Source organism: Oculina patagonica, chromosome 3 (assembly GCF_052425735.1).
Source record: "Oculina patagonica isolate OP01 chromosome 3, crgOcupat, whole genome shotgun sequence".
Lineage (NCBI taxonomy): Eukaryota > Metazoa > Cnidaria > Anthozoa > Scleractinia > Oculinidae > Oculina > Oculina patagonica.
The window spans coordinates 12,994,546-13,008,774 of NC_135760.1; positions in this window are offsets into that span (position 1 = coordinate 12,994,546).

Consider the following 14,229-nt stretch of genomic DNA (forward strand, 5'->3'; position numbering starts at 1 on the left):
CTTACCGTATTATGAACCCGTACTACCTTTCAGTCTTGCCTTGTAAGCTTGAAGCTCTGATCTGAAAACGTTGCCCAAAATTACTGTGTGTTGTTTTAGATCTTTAATTATCTTGATGCGTTTGTTATCTTGATACGTTTGTTTTTCTGGCTAGAAATTAATGTCGGGATTCTAACAATCAAGTCAACAATATGTACCATTTCTAAAGCTGACATTTATGAGCGCCTCTTCTAAAAAAAACATTCCGCGGTGATGACTGGAATGCGAGCTTTCTTCCTGAATTGATTAGCTTACATTCAGTACACAAGTATGTTGAACATTTCGAAAAAGATGTTAATGGTGCATTGTTTTGTGCAAACCATATTTGTCGTGGTATATTTGAATGAATATTAATTGCGTATAAAAGTTTTAGCGTCCTGACACTCCCATAATTTTAGTGTTGGTCATCGTTGTTGTGTGAAGCAACTGACAAACATCTTCCTGCATCTGCTTCTTTCAGATAAGTCCTCATAACTTCTCTTCATTGTTTCATTGTTATGTCTTTAGTTGTAGTGTAGCTTTGGTTTTTGAAACTACGCTAGCCTTTAAGTTTTGCCTTTTAAATGGTCTAAAAGAGCCAAGCTGTAAAATTTTGTTCGAGTTACATGTACTCATCGGCCACGCCGCAGAAATCGTTTAAGTGTAAATTTTGAAATACTGAGTTTCCAAACACGTTTTATACTGTTAGGCTAAGCGCGGACTGTTTCTCGTTCGCAATTTGTATCGTATCGAATTTAAGGGTTGTTTTCAGTTTTCTATACTTGTAAGTAAGCTGGCGTCAAACCAAACTCCTTCGACGCCTCCTTCCCGTCCCAGAGGAAAAATAAAAACTTTTGATTGGTTTAGAATACAAATATCTTAATCTTTTCCTGTTTTTTGTTTGTCAAGTTTAGCAGAGCAGTAGAAGTGCTTCCAAAAGAACTGCAAACAGAGCGCCCATGTTCAGTGTTGGTGCCAAAAAAGTCATGAATCAGCAAGCAAGTGGGGCGATGTTATTCCATCCTCGGCGGCCTCTTCGCGTTACAAACAATTACAATTTCAGGTAAGGTGATCGTTCGATGATACCTGAACAGTTAATTTCCCAATTACAAGATCCTGTCTCAATCAGTTTAAGTCTGTCGCATTAAGACGTAAGCGAAGCACGGCTGAAATCTTACAGTATACGTACTGACGAAAGCTAAATACAAGCTACAACAGAAACGGTGAAGAAGAATGATCTGAATAAAAATTACAACCTAAACGTAGACGGTGAAAAGGAATGTAAACGTGACAAGTACAATAATTATATTTCAGCTATTACAATCTACAGTGTCTACAGTGAAAAAGCAAACTCAGTTAAGAAAAATGCTCACTATTTTATACAAAAATTAGAAAAAGTTACCTGATCGGTGTTAAAAAAATAAAAAAATATTCAAAAGGAGTGGTTTATAAAGGGACTGGAAATCCTAGTGGGAATAATTTGCAAAACATGCTTATCAACAACTAAAAGAAATACTTTTTTTATTTTTTCTTGCATAAATGTTTTGCACTGTTTATGTTTTGTGGGGTGAGCGTTAGTCATAAGCATTTTACATCAATCGAAGCAAAACTGAATCGATCAAACCATACTGAAATGGCGTTAATAGTCACAATACTCAAGTATCAGCTTAGAAATGGAAACTTTACTGAACTCTACAAGAATATGCTTTTCAGCAGTAGAAATAAATATACGTATATTAAAATATATATAAAATAATGTGTAAAAACTATGTGTTACACTATTCTTGTTTCAAAAATTCGTCCAACATCTTTCTTAATCCTGCTTGTCATTGAAAAATAAGCAAAAAAATACACTTTGCTCGTTTTGGGGTTTGGAGTTTGGAACTCGGTACAAAATACCAATAAAGCTAAACCAAATCTAGAAACCGTGTGAAGGAACTATTGAATACCTGCATTTAGTAAATTGAATGTAATCAAAAAAAATTGAACGGCAAACTGATTATGCAGACAGAGATATAAAAAGATGTCAAAACAAGAGAAAACAAACTAAATTCAAGACATGCATTATATATAACGCCTTATTAACTGATAACATCTCTCTGATTAATGAGACATGGTAAAAGCACGATTGTTCAAGACCTACACCTAGCGTATTTTTAAAATTACCAGTTTTAAAAAAACACAGCAAGCAAATATGCTCAATGATAAAACAACTGGCATAAGTTATATTGACGTTTCCTTTGTTTCTCCAGGTGGAACATAGATGCAAGTAAAAGAGAGTGCAAGGGCTCCGAAGTGTTTCCATTACGAGTCAAACCGACGATGATGGTGTAGCTGTTGGATTCTGAAGCAAGTTGACTGTTGGCAACTTCGTTTTTCAAAGATAAGTCCATAGTTTTTTTTCTTCTTCTGTACAGTTTTTTGTGGGAAATTATTCGAATGAACTGTTTCTAACAGAATAGCAATAGTTGTAAAGTATTGCGTAAAGAATATTATTTCTGGAGAATATTGTCTAGATGTATCACCAAATTACAGACAGAACCAACACTAAGAGAATAGTAATTGCTAAGATCCTGTTCATGATTTTCGGGGTCAACATGAGTCTGCTGAATATTGTTTTGCAGAATTTGAATGTAAGTCGAATGACGTATTGATCGATAAACGAACACGAAAAAACTGTTTAAGAGAGATACATTCGAACAAACAAATTTTAACGGGGAATTCAAACGAAAAAATTCTCATGTCAACCCATTCCTTGTATCTCAAAGTGCAACTAAAACAGTTCTTGAAAAAGGCCTGGGACTGTAAAATTGCATGTCCACTCGTCACTAGTAGATTGCTGAAAAATTGTTTGACTTGAAAAAAAAAATTGTTTGACCTGAAAGTTTGACTTATCAAGAATGTTAGATTATCATCATTGCCGTTTGTTTTTAGAAGGATATTTCAAAACAAAGAGAAAGAGAAAAAAAGTATCGTTGTTTCGTCCACAAAGAGTATCGTTATAAATAGTAAATCTTCAGTTAATTTTTCTATCAAATATGTTCAGGTGATAAACACCGGGAGGATATTGTCTTGATGTACTACCAAAATCTCACAAAACACATTTAAATAAATGTACAGCAATCAGTTAGGAGAATGGATATTTTGAACTAGGATTTGAAAGGTACATTAACATTCAGTTTTCTAAACTCTACCTTGACGGTCATCCGTGTGGGGGGTGTTTCTGTAGTACGGTGAACCAAACCAAGTACAAAAAGAAAATTAAACTAACTTGCTAGAAGACTTCTCAGGAAAGTATTTGAAAGGTGTTTGCAAAACAAGGATATTTGCGATTGTTCTGAATTCAAGAATTCAATCTAAGGAAACATGCGCCTAAACCATACAGGCGCTAGCTCCATGTGTAAAACCAGCTTGCGTTTGTTTGTAAATGATAAAATTAGTAACTTTCTTGAAAAAGTGATTTAAGAAGATTTGCTATGAAATGAATGAACCGAAATTAATCATTTGTTTTAATTTGGAAGGCGTTTTTAGCTAATTCTTACTTGTTATTAACTAGTGGGGGTTTTTTAAGGAATTTGTATCGGAGATGTATATTAAAACTTTGTATTTTTAGGACTTTGCTGTACGTATTTTTAGGACTTAAAAGTTCAAGTCCAAGTATACTTTGATGGCAGAAAAAATTCAGAGAACGACTTACAGCTTTATAGCATTTGTCCTCAGAACGTAAATCCTTTTCAGATCTTTGTAAACGTGCGTTAATGCGTTTTTGTTTAGCGATAAATAAAGTAAATATCAATAAAACCACATTACTTTGTTGACTGACCTTTATAAATAATCTTTTTTCTGTTTTTAATTCCGTTGTTTCAAGCCGTTTGTCGCTGTTTAATCAACACTTTTCAAAGTCAAAAAATGTTGGAAAAGTTATTTGGAATGTACTAGAACACTTGGGGGGGGGAGACCCTGGACGCGGACAAACATTTGTAATAGTCCTGCAGTTATTCTGTTTAAAATGACATATTTTTGTATAAAAATTAAAAACATTTAGAAATACGTTTTGGTAACTTCATAAACTGACATTTCCTCAAACATACAAATTATCTTTGCTCGTCACGAATGTTTTGCATATTTTCCTTCTAGCGATCCCGAGAACGATTTTGTTTCTTGAGCTCACTTGTATTATAATTTACAACTAATATTATTTTAATGCGCCATTGTAAAAATCTCGGAAATGGTTCGATAGATGTCTTCAAAACGTTCAACAAGAAAGTTTTTAAAAGTAATGTTTAATAAAATCGCAGTTCGTACTTTACTTACTTTATCAAGTTAAAAACACTTGTCGCGGCTTCAAAAACCTCTGATGTAGATCTTTTCATTCTTGCACTGATGTTTACATTTTAAGTTATTTTGGCCAAGAAAATTAGACATACAAAATTTAGCCGTGTCTTCAACAGATATAAAGATCCTCATTGAACATTACCTCTGAAATTCTGTTCGCCGAAGCCAAGAAAGTATTACTGAACATCATAATGAACACGAAACTAGTTTTTGTACTCGCGTATTTAAATTAAGTGTGTTGAAAGTAAATGCAAATGGGATTTTCCCATATCATTATGACATTAAACATTAATTTCATTTGTATTTTCTTTATGAAATATTATTTTGGCAGTTTCTCTTAAAGCGGTCCATCGCATTTCGGGTCGAAAAAAAAGTTTTCCCTCAAACTTTGCCCGGTGAACTATCTTAGGTTGTAAGTAAATGCAACAACTTTAGTTTTTGGAAATACGTTAAAATATATTTTTTAGAGCTCTCAACAGTGAAGGCTGCAAAAGGCCTAATTTTGAGCTTGGCCAGAACGAGAAATTTCATAAGTTGACGAGCTCGCCGTTAAAAAACAACCAAATGCACCAAATTATTATTATTATTCCTAAGTTAAGTGGTCCTTCAAAGGTTGGAAACGCATGTTAATTTTGATACATTTTGATTTACGGGTCCGTGAAAATTTAAATATCAGCAACCGTTAGATCGCTTTTTGTAAACATGCAAAAGTATGGTGTCTTCGCCGGCCTTTATTTCACGAGTCCAGACCAGACCATTCTAAATTCCATCTGAATCCTACTAAACCGATGTTAGGAAGCATAGAAATTTAAAAATACCTTGCACTTTTTATCTTCCTTTGCCACAGCGACTTCGAAAATTTCGTGCTTATGCAAGTAAGTGAGCTCATTTGCATAATGTGTATGAAATACTCGTATAAGCAAAAATTAAAACTAAAAATTAAAACAAAAATTAAAATTAACATGCGTTTCCAACCTTTGAAGGACCACTTAACTTAGGAATAATAATAATAATTTGGTGCGTTTAGTTGTTTTTGAGCGGCGAGCTCGTCAACTTATGAAATTTCTCGTTCTGGCCAAGCTCAAAATTAGGCCTTCTGCAGCCTTCACTGTTGAGAGCTCTAAAAAATATATTTTAACGTATTTCCAAAAACTAAAGTCATTGCATTTACTTACAACCTAAGATAGTTCACTGGGCAAAGTTTGAGGGAAAACTTTTTTTTCGACCCGAAATGCGATGGACCGCTTTAAGAGAAACTGCCACTTAATGTGTTTTTGAATAGTTTACATTTATACGCCTGAGTTCTTTAAGGTGAATTGCAAACGTTAGACACAGTTCCCAAAACGCTCTTTCGAGACACCTCAGAATCGAACCTCAGACTTAGATTTCCAAAACACAAGCAAAGATCGTGTGCAGTCCAGTTAAATTCTTTACAGATTATTAGATTGTTTAGCAGCATTTTGAATGGAAACAAGAGTTTGATGCGGGTTCAACCAGCGTATGCTTCAAACATTTGGAAACTTAAACTTTTCAAAAACCAGGAACAACCAAATTTTGTTAGTCTTGCATATCAAGTTTTCCAGTTAAAAGTAAGACCATAAACTTGTTAAACATGCCTTCTTATGTATCAATATCCTCGTCTATATAGGAACACAGAAATGAGACGGATTGAGGAAATGAACAGTGAATCATCACAAACGTGTATAATGGAGCAATGAAATATTGTCAAGAATAAACTTCAAGATTCTTGAAGAAAAGTATTGACTGCTATTTGTTTTCGCTAAATGCTTTTGGTTATTTACCAAGCAGCATGACTAATAAACGCAAAAAATGAATTTTAGTTGGGTAATGCGATACAGATATTAAAGAAAGGGACGGACCATTATTTTTCTTGGAGAGGGTATGAAAAATTTTCCGATGCAAACTTTTTTTTTAGTTTATGCTCCTCTGCCAAAATATTGTTGTTATACATATCGTGTTTGAAAACAATTTATTTTGTATTTCAAGGCTCTGCAAACGATGTTTTTCAATATTTTTCATGCATCCCAACTAAAAAATAATGGTCTGTCGCAAAAATTAGAAATTCAACTCGTGTAAAGAAAGTGAAAAGAGCAAATTAAAGGAAGACCGATGAAACGCTCTTAAAAACTTTCTACTAAAAAGTAAACAGCCCATAATTCAACAAGAATAAGAAGAAAAGAAGTCGAGCATTCTAAAATGAATGCTTCGTCAAAACACGTGTACTTGTGTCCTTTTTTACTATACTAAATATTCCTCCATTACTACGACATTTAAGAAACTCCAAACAAAAAGAAAGGGTGGAAAATAAACGACTCCCACACACCCTTCTCCCACTCCCCTCCGGAGAAGGAGAGCGTGAGGGGGAGGTACTCCCACACACCCTTCTCCCACTCCCCCTCCGGAGAAGGAGAGCGTGAGGGGGAGGTACTCCCACACACCCTTCTCCCACTCCCCTCCGGAGAAGGAGAGCGTGAGGGGGAGGTACTCCCACACACCCTTCTCCCACTCCCCTCCGGAGAAGGAGAGCGTGAGGGGGAGGTACTCCCACACACCCTTCTCCCACTCCCCTCCGGAGAAGGAGAGCGTGAGGGGGAGGTACTCCCACACACCCTTCCTGGGTTAATTTATTCATATATTCCGGCAACAAAAATGAAAAAAAAGTATTCCTTAATGTTACCTTTGTCATGTGTCATTTTACATTCAAATTCTGTTTACTCCTTATCGCAACCCGTCTCTTTCAAAGAAGATTTTATCCTTTTTGTGGGAAGGGCTGGATTCTATTTAAAATTTTCAACTCTCGTTAAGCTGGAAGTTTGGGGTGGGAGGTCATCCTCAATCCTTCAAGCTCCCAAGGGAACAACTTTTACTTTGAACCCCCTTCACATCATCCACCCTTCTGCAAGTGAGGATTAGTAGAGACAATTTTTCTCTAATCCACAATCATCCACTATCCCAGATGAGAAAAGTGTTGGTTGAAGTTTAATTTCCATCCAGTCCTCTATTCCTTTAAAAGAAAAGATTGGGGAGTGGATTCTATTCCAATCCGACGTGAACATGTTGGAAGGGATTGAACTTCTATCCACAATCCTTCTTTCTTACATTGAAAATAGTTGAGATTGTGGATGGAAGTTACACTTCTTTCCCCAAAACTTTTCCTTTGGGATAGCGGCGGACTTTGGATGGGCGTAAAGGGTCCTCCCATAAACTTCTCCTTCAGGAGAACGAAGGTTGTTGATGGAAGTAAAACTTCCTTGTACAGTTTTCTCTTCTGGGAAAATAGGGATTGTGGACGGGAGTAACACTTTCCCTGTATCTTCACTTCTAGTTAACGTGGAGGATTGCGGGTGGGAGATAAACTTTAATCCACAATCATTTCCTCCAGGATGTTGAGGGTTATAAATCAGAGTTGAATTCCCTTTCATATAATCTTCCCCCAACAAAAGTGGAGAATTTTAGATGGAAGCGAGACTCCTTCCCACGGTGTGCGCATATATCTCTTCTGCGTCACCTTCTTTGGGCAAAAGGGAATTGCTCATCGGAGTAAACTAAATTTAAATGTAAAAGTAATGGACAGCGACACAAGTTTCACCGCATTAGTAGTAATGTACTACACTCTGAGGCAAAAAATTTTTTGCCTTAGAGATTTAGTACATAACTACTATCAGCACTGGATTCCAAAAACTGAAGCCAAATCTGAAACCAAAACTGAAGCCAAATCTGAAAAACTAAATCTGAAAAACTAAATCTGAAGCCAAAGTGAAAAACCTAAACTGAAATCAAATCTCAGAATCAACCCTAGGTCAACCCAAGGTCAAAAAATGGAAACCAAACCTTGAAGCCAAATCTATAAACTAAACCTTGATTAAATGATAAAAATAATCTTTGATTATTTTTGACAATATTTAAAAAAAACTTTTTATACTCTTTTTCAAAATTTTGGATACAGTGCTTTTAAACAAGCCGAGTTTTTATGCTGTTGTTATTATCATGGTAAATCTCTTGTACTGAATATCTGTTGTGAATTATCTTCTAAAACGATTATGATTTTTGTTATTTTTGAATTCATTTTTTCTTTTTCAAGGTTGGATAATACACTGTTTAAATCATTGTAAATGTTACATATGTATTTACTTGTTTCATTTTCTTCATTTAATAATTTTGTTAATGGCTTGCAATGTCCATCTTGTTTTAGTTTTTTTTCTAAATATACTAAAGTGTCTAGATTTTCATATACCAAATCTCCGAGTTTTGATAATTCTTTTAATGTTACGATATACTTCAGTGTGTTTATTGCGTCATCAGACATATTTTTGAATGTATTTGCTTTGAAACATATTTTCTTTAAATTTTCCATGTTTATTTTCATGTTGGTCATTTATCTATATATATAGTGTATGTTTTTATTTTTATGCGTTTTTTCATGAATCTCTTATACTCTTTTTCAAACTTTTTTTATAGTGCCTTTGAATGGGATTGTCTTATATGGGTCCACTTGCTACCCAGACTGTACTCTTTTTTACATTGCTCACAAAACCATCGTGTATTTCGCATATAACGGGCTTTTGTGCGCCTTATAGCTTTCATTTTGTCTTCTTTGGTAAACCATCTCTGGTATCGGCCATTAACAATATTATCATTCCAAAACATCAATTGTTATATATTAATGACACAATATATTAATTTCTTATATCATTAATAGTGCGTTTAAGGGAAAAACACATATAAAAATAAAATCTCTTTGTAATATATATATGAATAATAAAAGATTTATAATCGGTTTAACCTCGGATAAAAATAATAGATCGAATGATATTAAAATAATTGCTAAAATCTTAGAAGATGAATTTAATTTCAAGCACATGGTATTTAATCAGCCAAACAGTGTAATTGTTATGGATGGCGGGGCTAACCCATGGGCCGATTATATTGAAGCATATTTTGATAATTATAAAGATACTAATTACGTAATATCAAATTTGTTTAATTTAGATATTGTCGAAATGCTTTTTGATAACGGCTGTAGTATTATAAATATTGATACCTTTTTTTATAATGAAAATCAATTAGATGAAAAATTAGTTGTTGATAAATTCAATGTTTTTTTAAAATGAATGTATGTCCTAAAATATTTTTTGTAATCAAATACTGATTTATAAAAATATTATACTTAATATTTTTATTTGCATGTGTAATACTTGATAATTGATTTTAAGGCACTCTTAACATATACTCCATAAATAAAATTAAAAATTGTTTATATATCTTTCAAATCCTTGATTGGAATCCAACTGTTGAAGTCATCACTGTATCCTTTCCACTTAACTAAAGCTTGTTTCTTCTTATAATCTCTACGGATCACTTTATCAATTCTGAATACATCCTGTTTTGCTTTTAATAATTCAGGTTCATAAAAGCTACCTTTTATTTCTTCATCATTCAAATCTTTTATTTTGTATGTAATGGGATTAGTATGTTGGATCTTAGTAATTACGAACATTTCTTCACTCCAATTTGGTGTATAACCCTTATCGAAAACAATTCGTTTATACTTAGATATTCGGACCTTATCACCAACCTTAAATTTGGGTTTTGCTGATAATGGCTCCATATCACCGTATAGGTTAAGATATACAATTCCTTGATTCTTTTCCTTTGAAGCTTCTGTTGGTGTCATCTTTATTGAACTGTGTTTTGTATTATTATATTCTTTTACTATTTTTGGAAGTATTTCAAGATACTGTGTATTACCTTGAATAGTAAACTGTTTGTACATTTTATTTTTCAAAGTTCTATTAAATCTCTCAATAACAACAGCTTTACCTTCATTAAAAGTGGAATACATGTTAATATCATTTTGCTTTAGCCATTCCTTGAACGTTTTGTTATAAAATTCAGATCCCTTATCAACCCAGAGATATTCAGGTTTACGCTTGTCATTAATGATAATATTGTTGAAAGCGCTAGTTATTGATGCACCTTTCTTATCTTTCAATTGTATAGCCCAAGCGAATTTACTGAATACGTCAATTATAGTCAATAGATATTTATAACCTTTATTCCATTTTGAAAGTTTATCCATAAAAACTAAATCAGCAGACCATATGTCGTCAATTCCATTTGATATTACTCTTCTAGTTTTAAATTTTCGTCTGATTGGTTTATGTAACTCATCGGCTAATTGTTGAGACCAATCATTTTTACTCAACGCCGTTTTCCGTTTTTTGGCTTCTTTTTTTATACCTAATCCGATTTTTCTTTTACTAGCGATTAAAGCTTGTACCCCTGTTGTTCCCCATGGACGGTCTTTAAATGGTATTTTTGATATTCTCTTAAGCATAAGATCATCTGCCTTATGTTTATCAGCTAGTGATTTTGAATTACTGTAATCAATATCATGCTGTTGGCATATGCTATCTAGATTGTTTATTGGATCTCTATATTTAGGATCGTTAGATGCTAATCTTTTTTCTAATTTAGTTCCAGGTCCACAATAATTATACTTTTTGCCTGTAGGTGTTCTCATGTGTAGTTCTCCAAGTTTTGATAAGTGTTTTTGAATATCAAGACCCTTACCCTTTTTATAGTAATCAACATTGTCTTTTACACCTTTGAGAGCTTGACCTGCTAAAAGTCTTGCCATTGAAGCAAAGCTAGGTGATGGAGTTACGAAATTTGATGCTACATAGGCTATTTTATCAACAGTAGAAGGGCCTTTATAACGTGCAAGAGCCCCACCTTTTATGAATTTACTCTTCTTTTTACCGCAAATATAACAATTTGATTTTTCCATAAGACGGCCATTCTTTGCTTTGACTTTTTTAGAATTCATTGACTCAGTATTCTTTTTACATGAAACACAGTATGATTTACACTATATATATATATATATATATACATTAGATATTTAATCACAGTATGTGTTTCGCCATTTTTTAGATTTCTTATCCCAAATAGTACCAGAGCATGAAGGATCTTGGTGTTCACTTGGAGATGTCCAGAATTTCTTTGAGAATAATCCGGTTTTCGTGTTGAAGGCACCTTTTGCGATGTCTCCACTCCAGAATCTATCTAATGTTTCCTTTTTTGTACTCGGACTAATGTAACCAATAAGATCCTGAATTTGTGCAAACCCGGGTATTTTTTGGCCGATCTTTTTGTTGATCGTCTGTCCGACATTACCCCCTCGTGTCTTTTTTTCACTAACAAAACGAGTTTTAGTAATACCACAAGAAGCGCATTTCGATTTGAGCATTAAACGATTGTTTTTTGTTCTCACATATATTTCAGAGCTAGGAACTGAATTAGTTTGTATTTTTTCACGTACGCAAAACGATTTTACCATTTTATATATAATATGATTACATATTTTTGAAATAATTGCTTATAAAACGTTCATTGTACATCGTATCAGACATTGATAATGGCATTAATATATCGTGATACTTTTTATCGTACACCAATGCTTGATGCAGGAAATAAAGACAATAATAGCCACAAAGAACTGATTTGATATGTTGATAATGTGTGTTGTTATATATTATTTCTTTTATACCATCTTTTTTAGCTCTCAATAAAAATTCCTGAGGGTAACTTAATCCAAAACTGTCAAAATATAACAAAGTATTTTTCCTTTTACCATTAATACAACAAGTCCAATGAGTACCAACACCTTCATAGCTGTCTAAATTAATGATACATGGGGTATGTTTTTTAGGCATGTGTTCATCTCTGCTGTATATCCCTGTGATATTAATATTTAAATACTTACACCATCTCATTAGATCATTGTTACTTAGAGCTTTTTTGATAAATGTTGGCTTTATTACTTTCTTTTCGGTTTTAAGATTTTTTTTTTTGGAAGCACTAATCCACCTGTTCTAAGAAATTTATCATATTCACCCCATGATCCTATTACTGGAGGAGATCTGTAAGATAATACATCTTTCTTACTTGGTAGTTTGATTTTGCCACCATTTTTTGGTCTTTGCTTCCTAATGATTTGTGGTGAATAATAAGGGTATTCTATTTGCATTCCTGTCCCTCCTTGAGGGGGAGTGACTTGAATTCCTTTTCCAATCATATCCCTTCGCATTTTACTTATTTGGGCTTTAGATAAAGTCAGTGTAATGCCTTTTCCTTCACTTTTTACTTTATTGTGCCGTGTTATTTGTCTTTTTGTAAGGTATAACTCAGTATTACCCTTCTTTTTGATCTGATGCTTATCAATCAATAAACTCACTTCACTTGAATTTTTGATTGCTCTGGCTAGCTTTTTCATTTGGCCTTCTGTTAAATGAATATATGCTGAAATATATTTTGTGCTCATAGTCTTGCTCTATATATAATAGTGTTAGATTAAATATTACATAAAAATAAGTTCATTCCCAATTTTGTCAATTACAATTTTTTCTTCATAAAGAACTACAGCGTATATCATATAATCGTCAGTAGCTTGTACATTCAATCTGTAATGAAACAATAACTGTTTTGGATCATCAGTAACCGATTCCTTATGATTTCTTAAATCGAAATAGATAACAGGAAATAATTCAGAATAATTTTGTAAATTTAACTGAGTTCCTGTATTGTAGTCGTTGGTTCTGAATGCATATTCTTGAATGTCATTATATAATCTTGGTTTAAAATCACAATCATACTCTAGTTCTGGAGTAAAATATGAATTTCCAAGTTGCAATCGACAGGTAGATAGTGTACATGCATTATCACCCGCATTTATTTTAAAAGTATCAAAAATAAAGGGGTTTTCTAATTCATTATTTGACTTGTTTCTTTGCAGATATACAAAAACATGTTTTGCATTTTTAATAGCTGGTGTAATTTGATATATCCCAGAAATAGCAGTTGTTGGCGATGAATGTTTAATAAATTCTCTTAAATATGTCCATTTTGTTGCTGTTAAAAAACTACTATTCACTAATTTTTGTCCTGCTGATGTAAAGTTTAAACGCGGTAGCCATAACTGAAAATCTTGAACAACATATCGTGTTTCATCCCCAGCAACTCTATAAATAAATTCTCTATCATCATTTAGTGTTATGTTTAGTTCGATTTGCATTGGTGGTATCATTTTATCGCGGAGTTCTTGAAAAATTGAAAACCTATTTAACGGAATGATTGCGTATACGTCTTTTGATTGTGAACACAATTCAGCTCTTTTAATTGCTCCTACTTTTGGGGCTGTTCTTAAATCGCCAGCTAATACAGCTCTATCGTCGAGATACCAATTGAAATTGGTAGCTACTGTACGGCTATAGTCATCAGAAAATTCAAGCAATCCTTTTATGAAACAGATTTTATGCATGTCATTACCATCGTAAGGTTTTTTACCTCCTGAAGTTATCATAATGTGATTTATAATACTGGTACTATCATTTATCGTTGACGTTAGCGCAGGTGTTTCTAGAGCATTGACCGCAATGTTCGATCCATCAGCCTTTTTCTCAAGTTTATATTTCACGATAAAATACCCATTATACCAATCAAACCAACTAGACCTATCAGTCATATTGAATATATACCCTGTTTTTTCCTGATATAGCCCATTTGCAGGTCGAATAATGGGTGTTTGCAGATTGAATCGGAGATAATCAACTTTTTCAACATTTTCTATGCTTCTGAAACTCATTTATATTATTAGATTAGATAATTTACTTCAATTGTGCTAATCGTTTCAAAATAAGATCACCAGCTTTTTCACTTCTATTTAACACGGATTTTAAACTTTTCTTTTGTGCTTTGATTATTGGTGATTTATTGAGATATTTTACCATTTTTTTAGCATATTGTCCGATATTTTCTAAATCATTAGTTATTAAACCTGATCCTTTATGACGA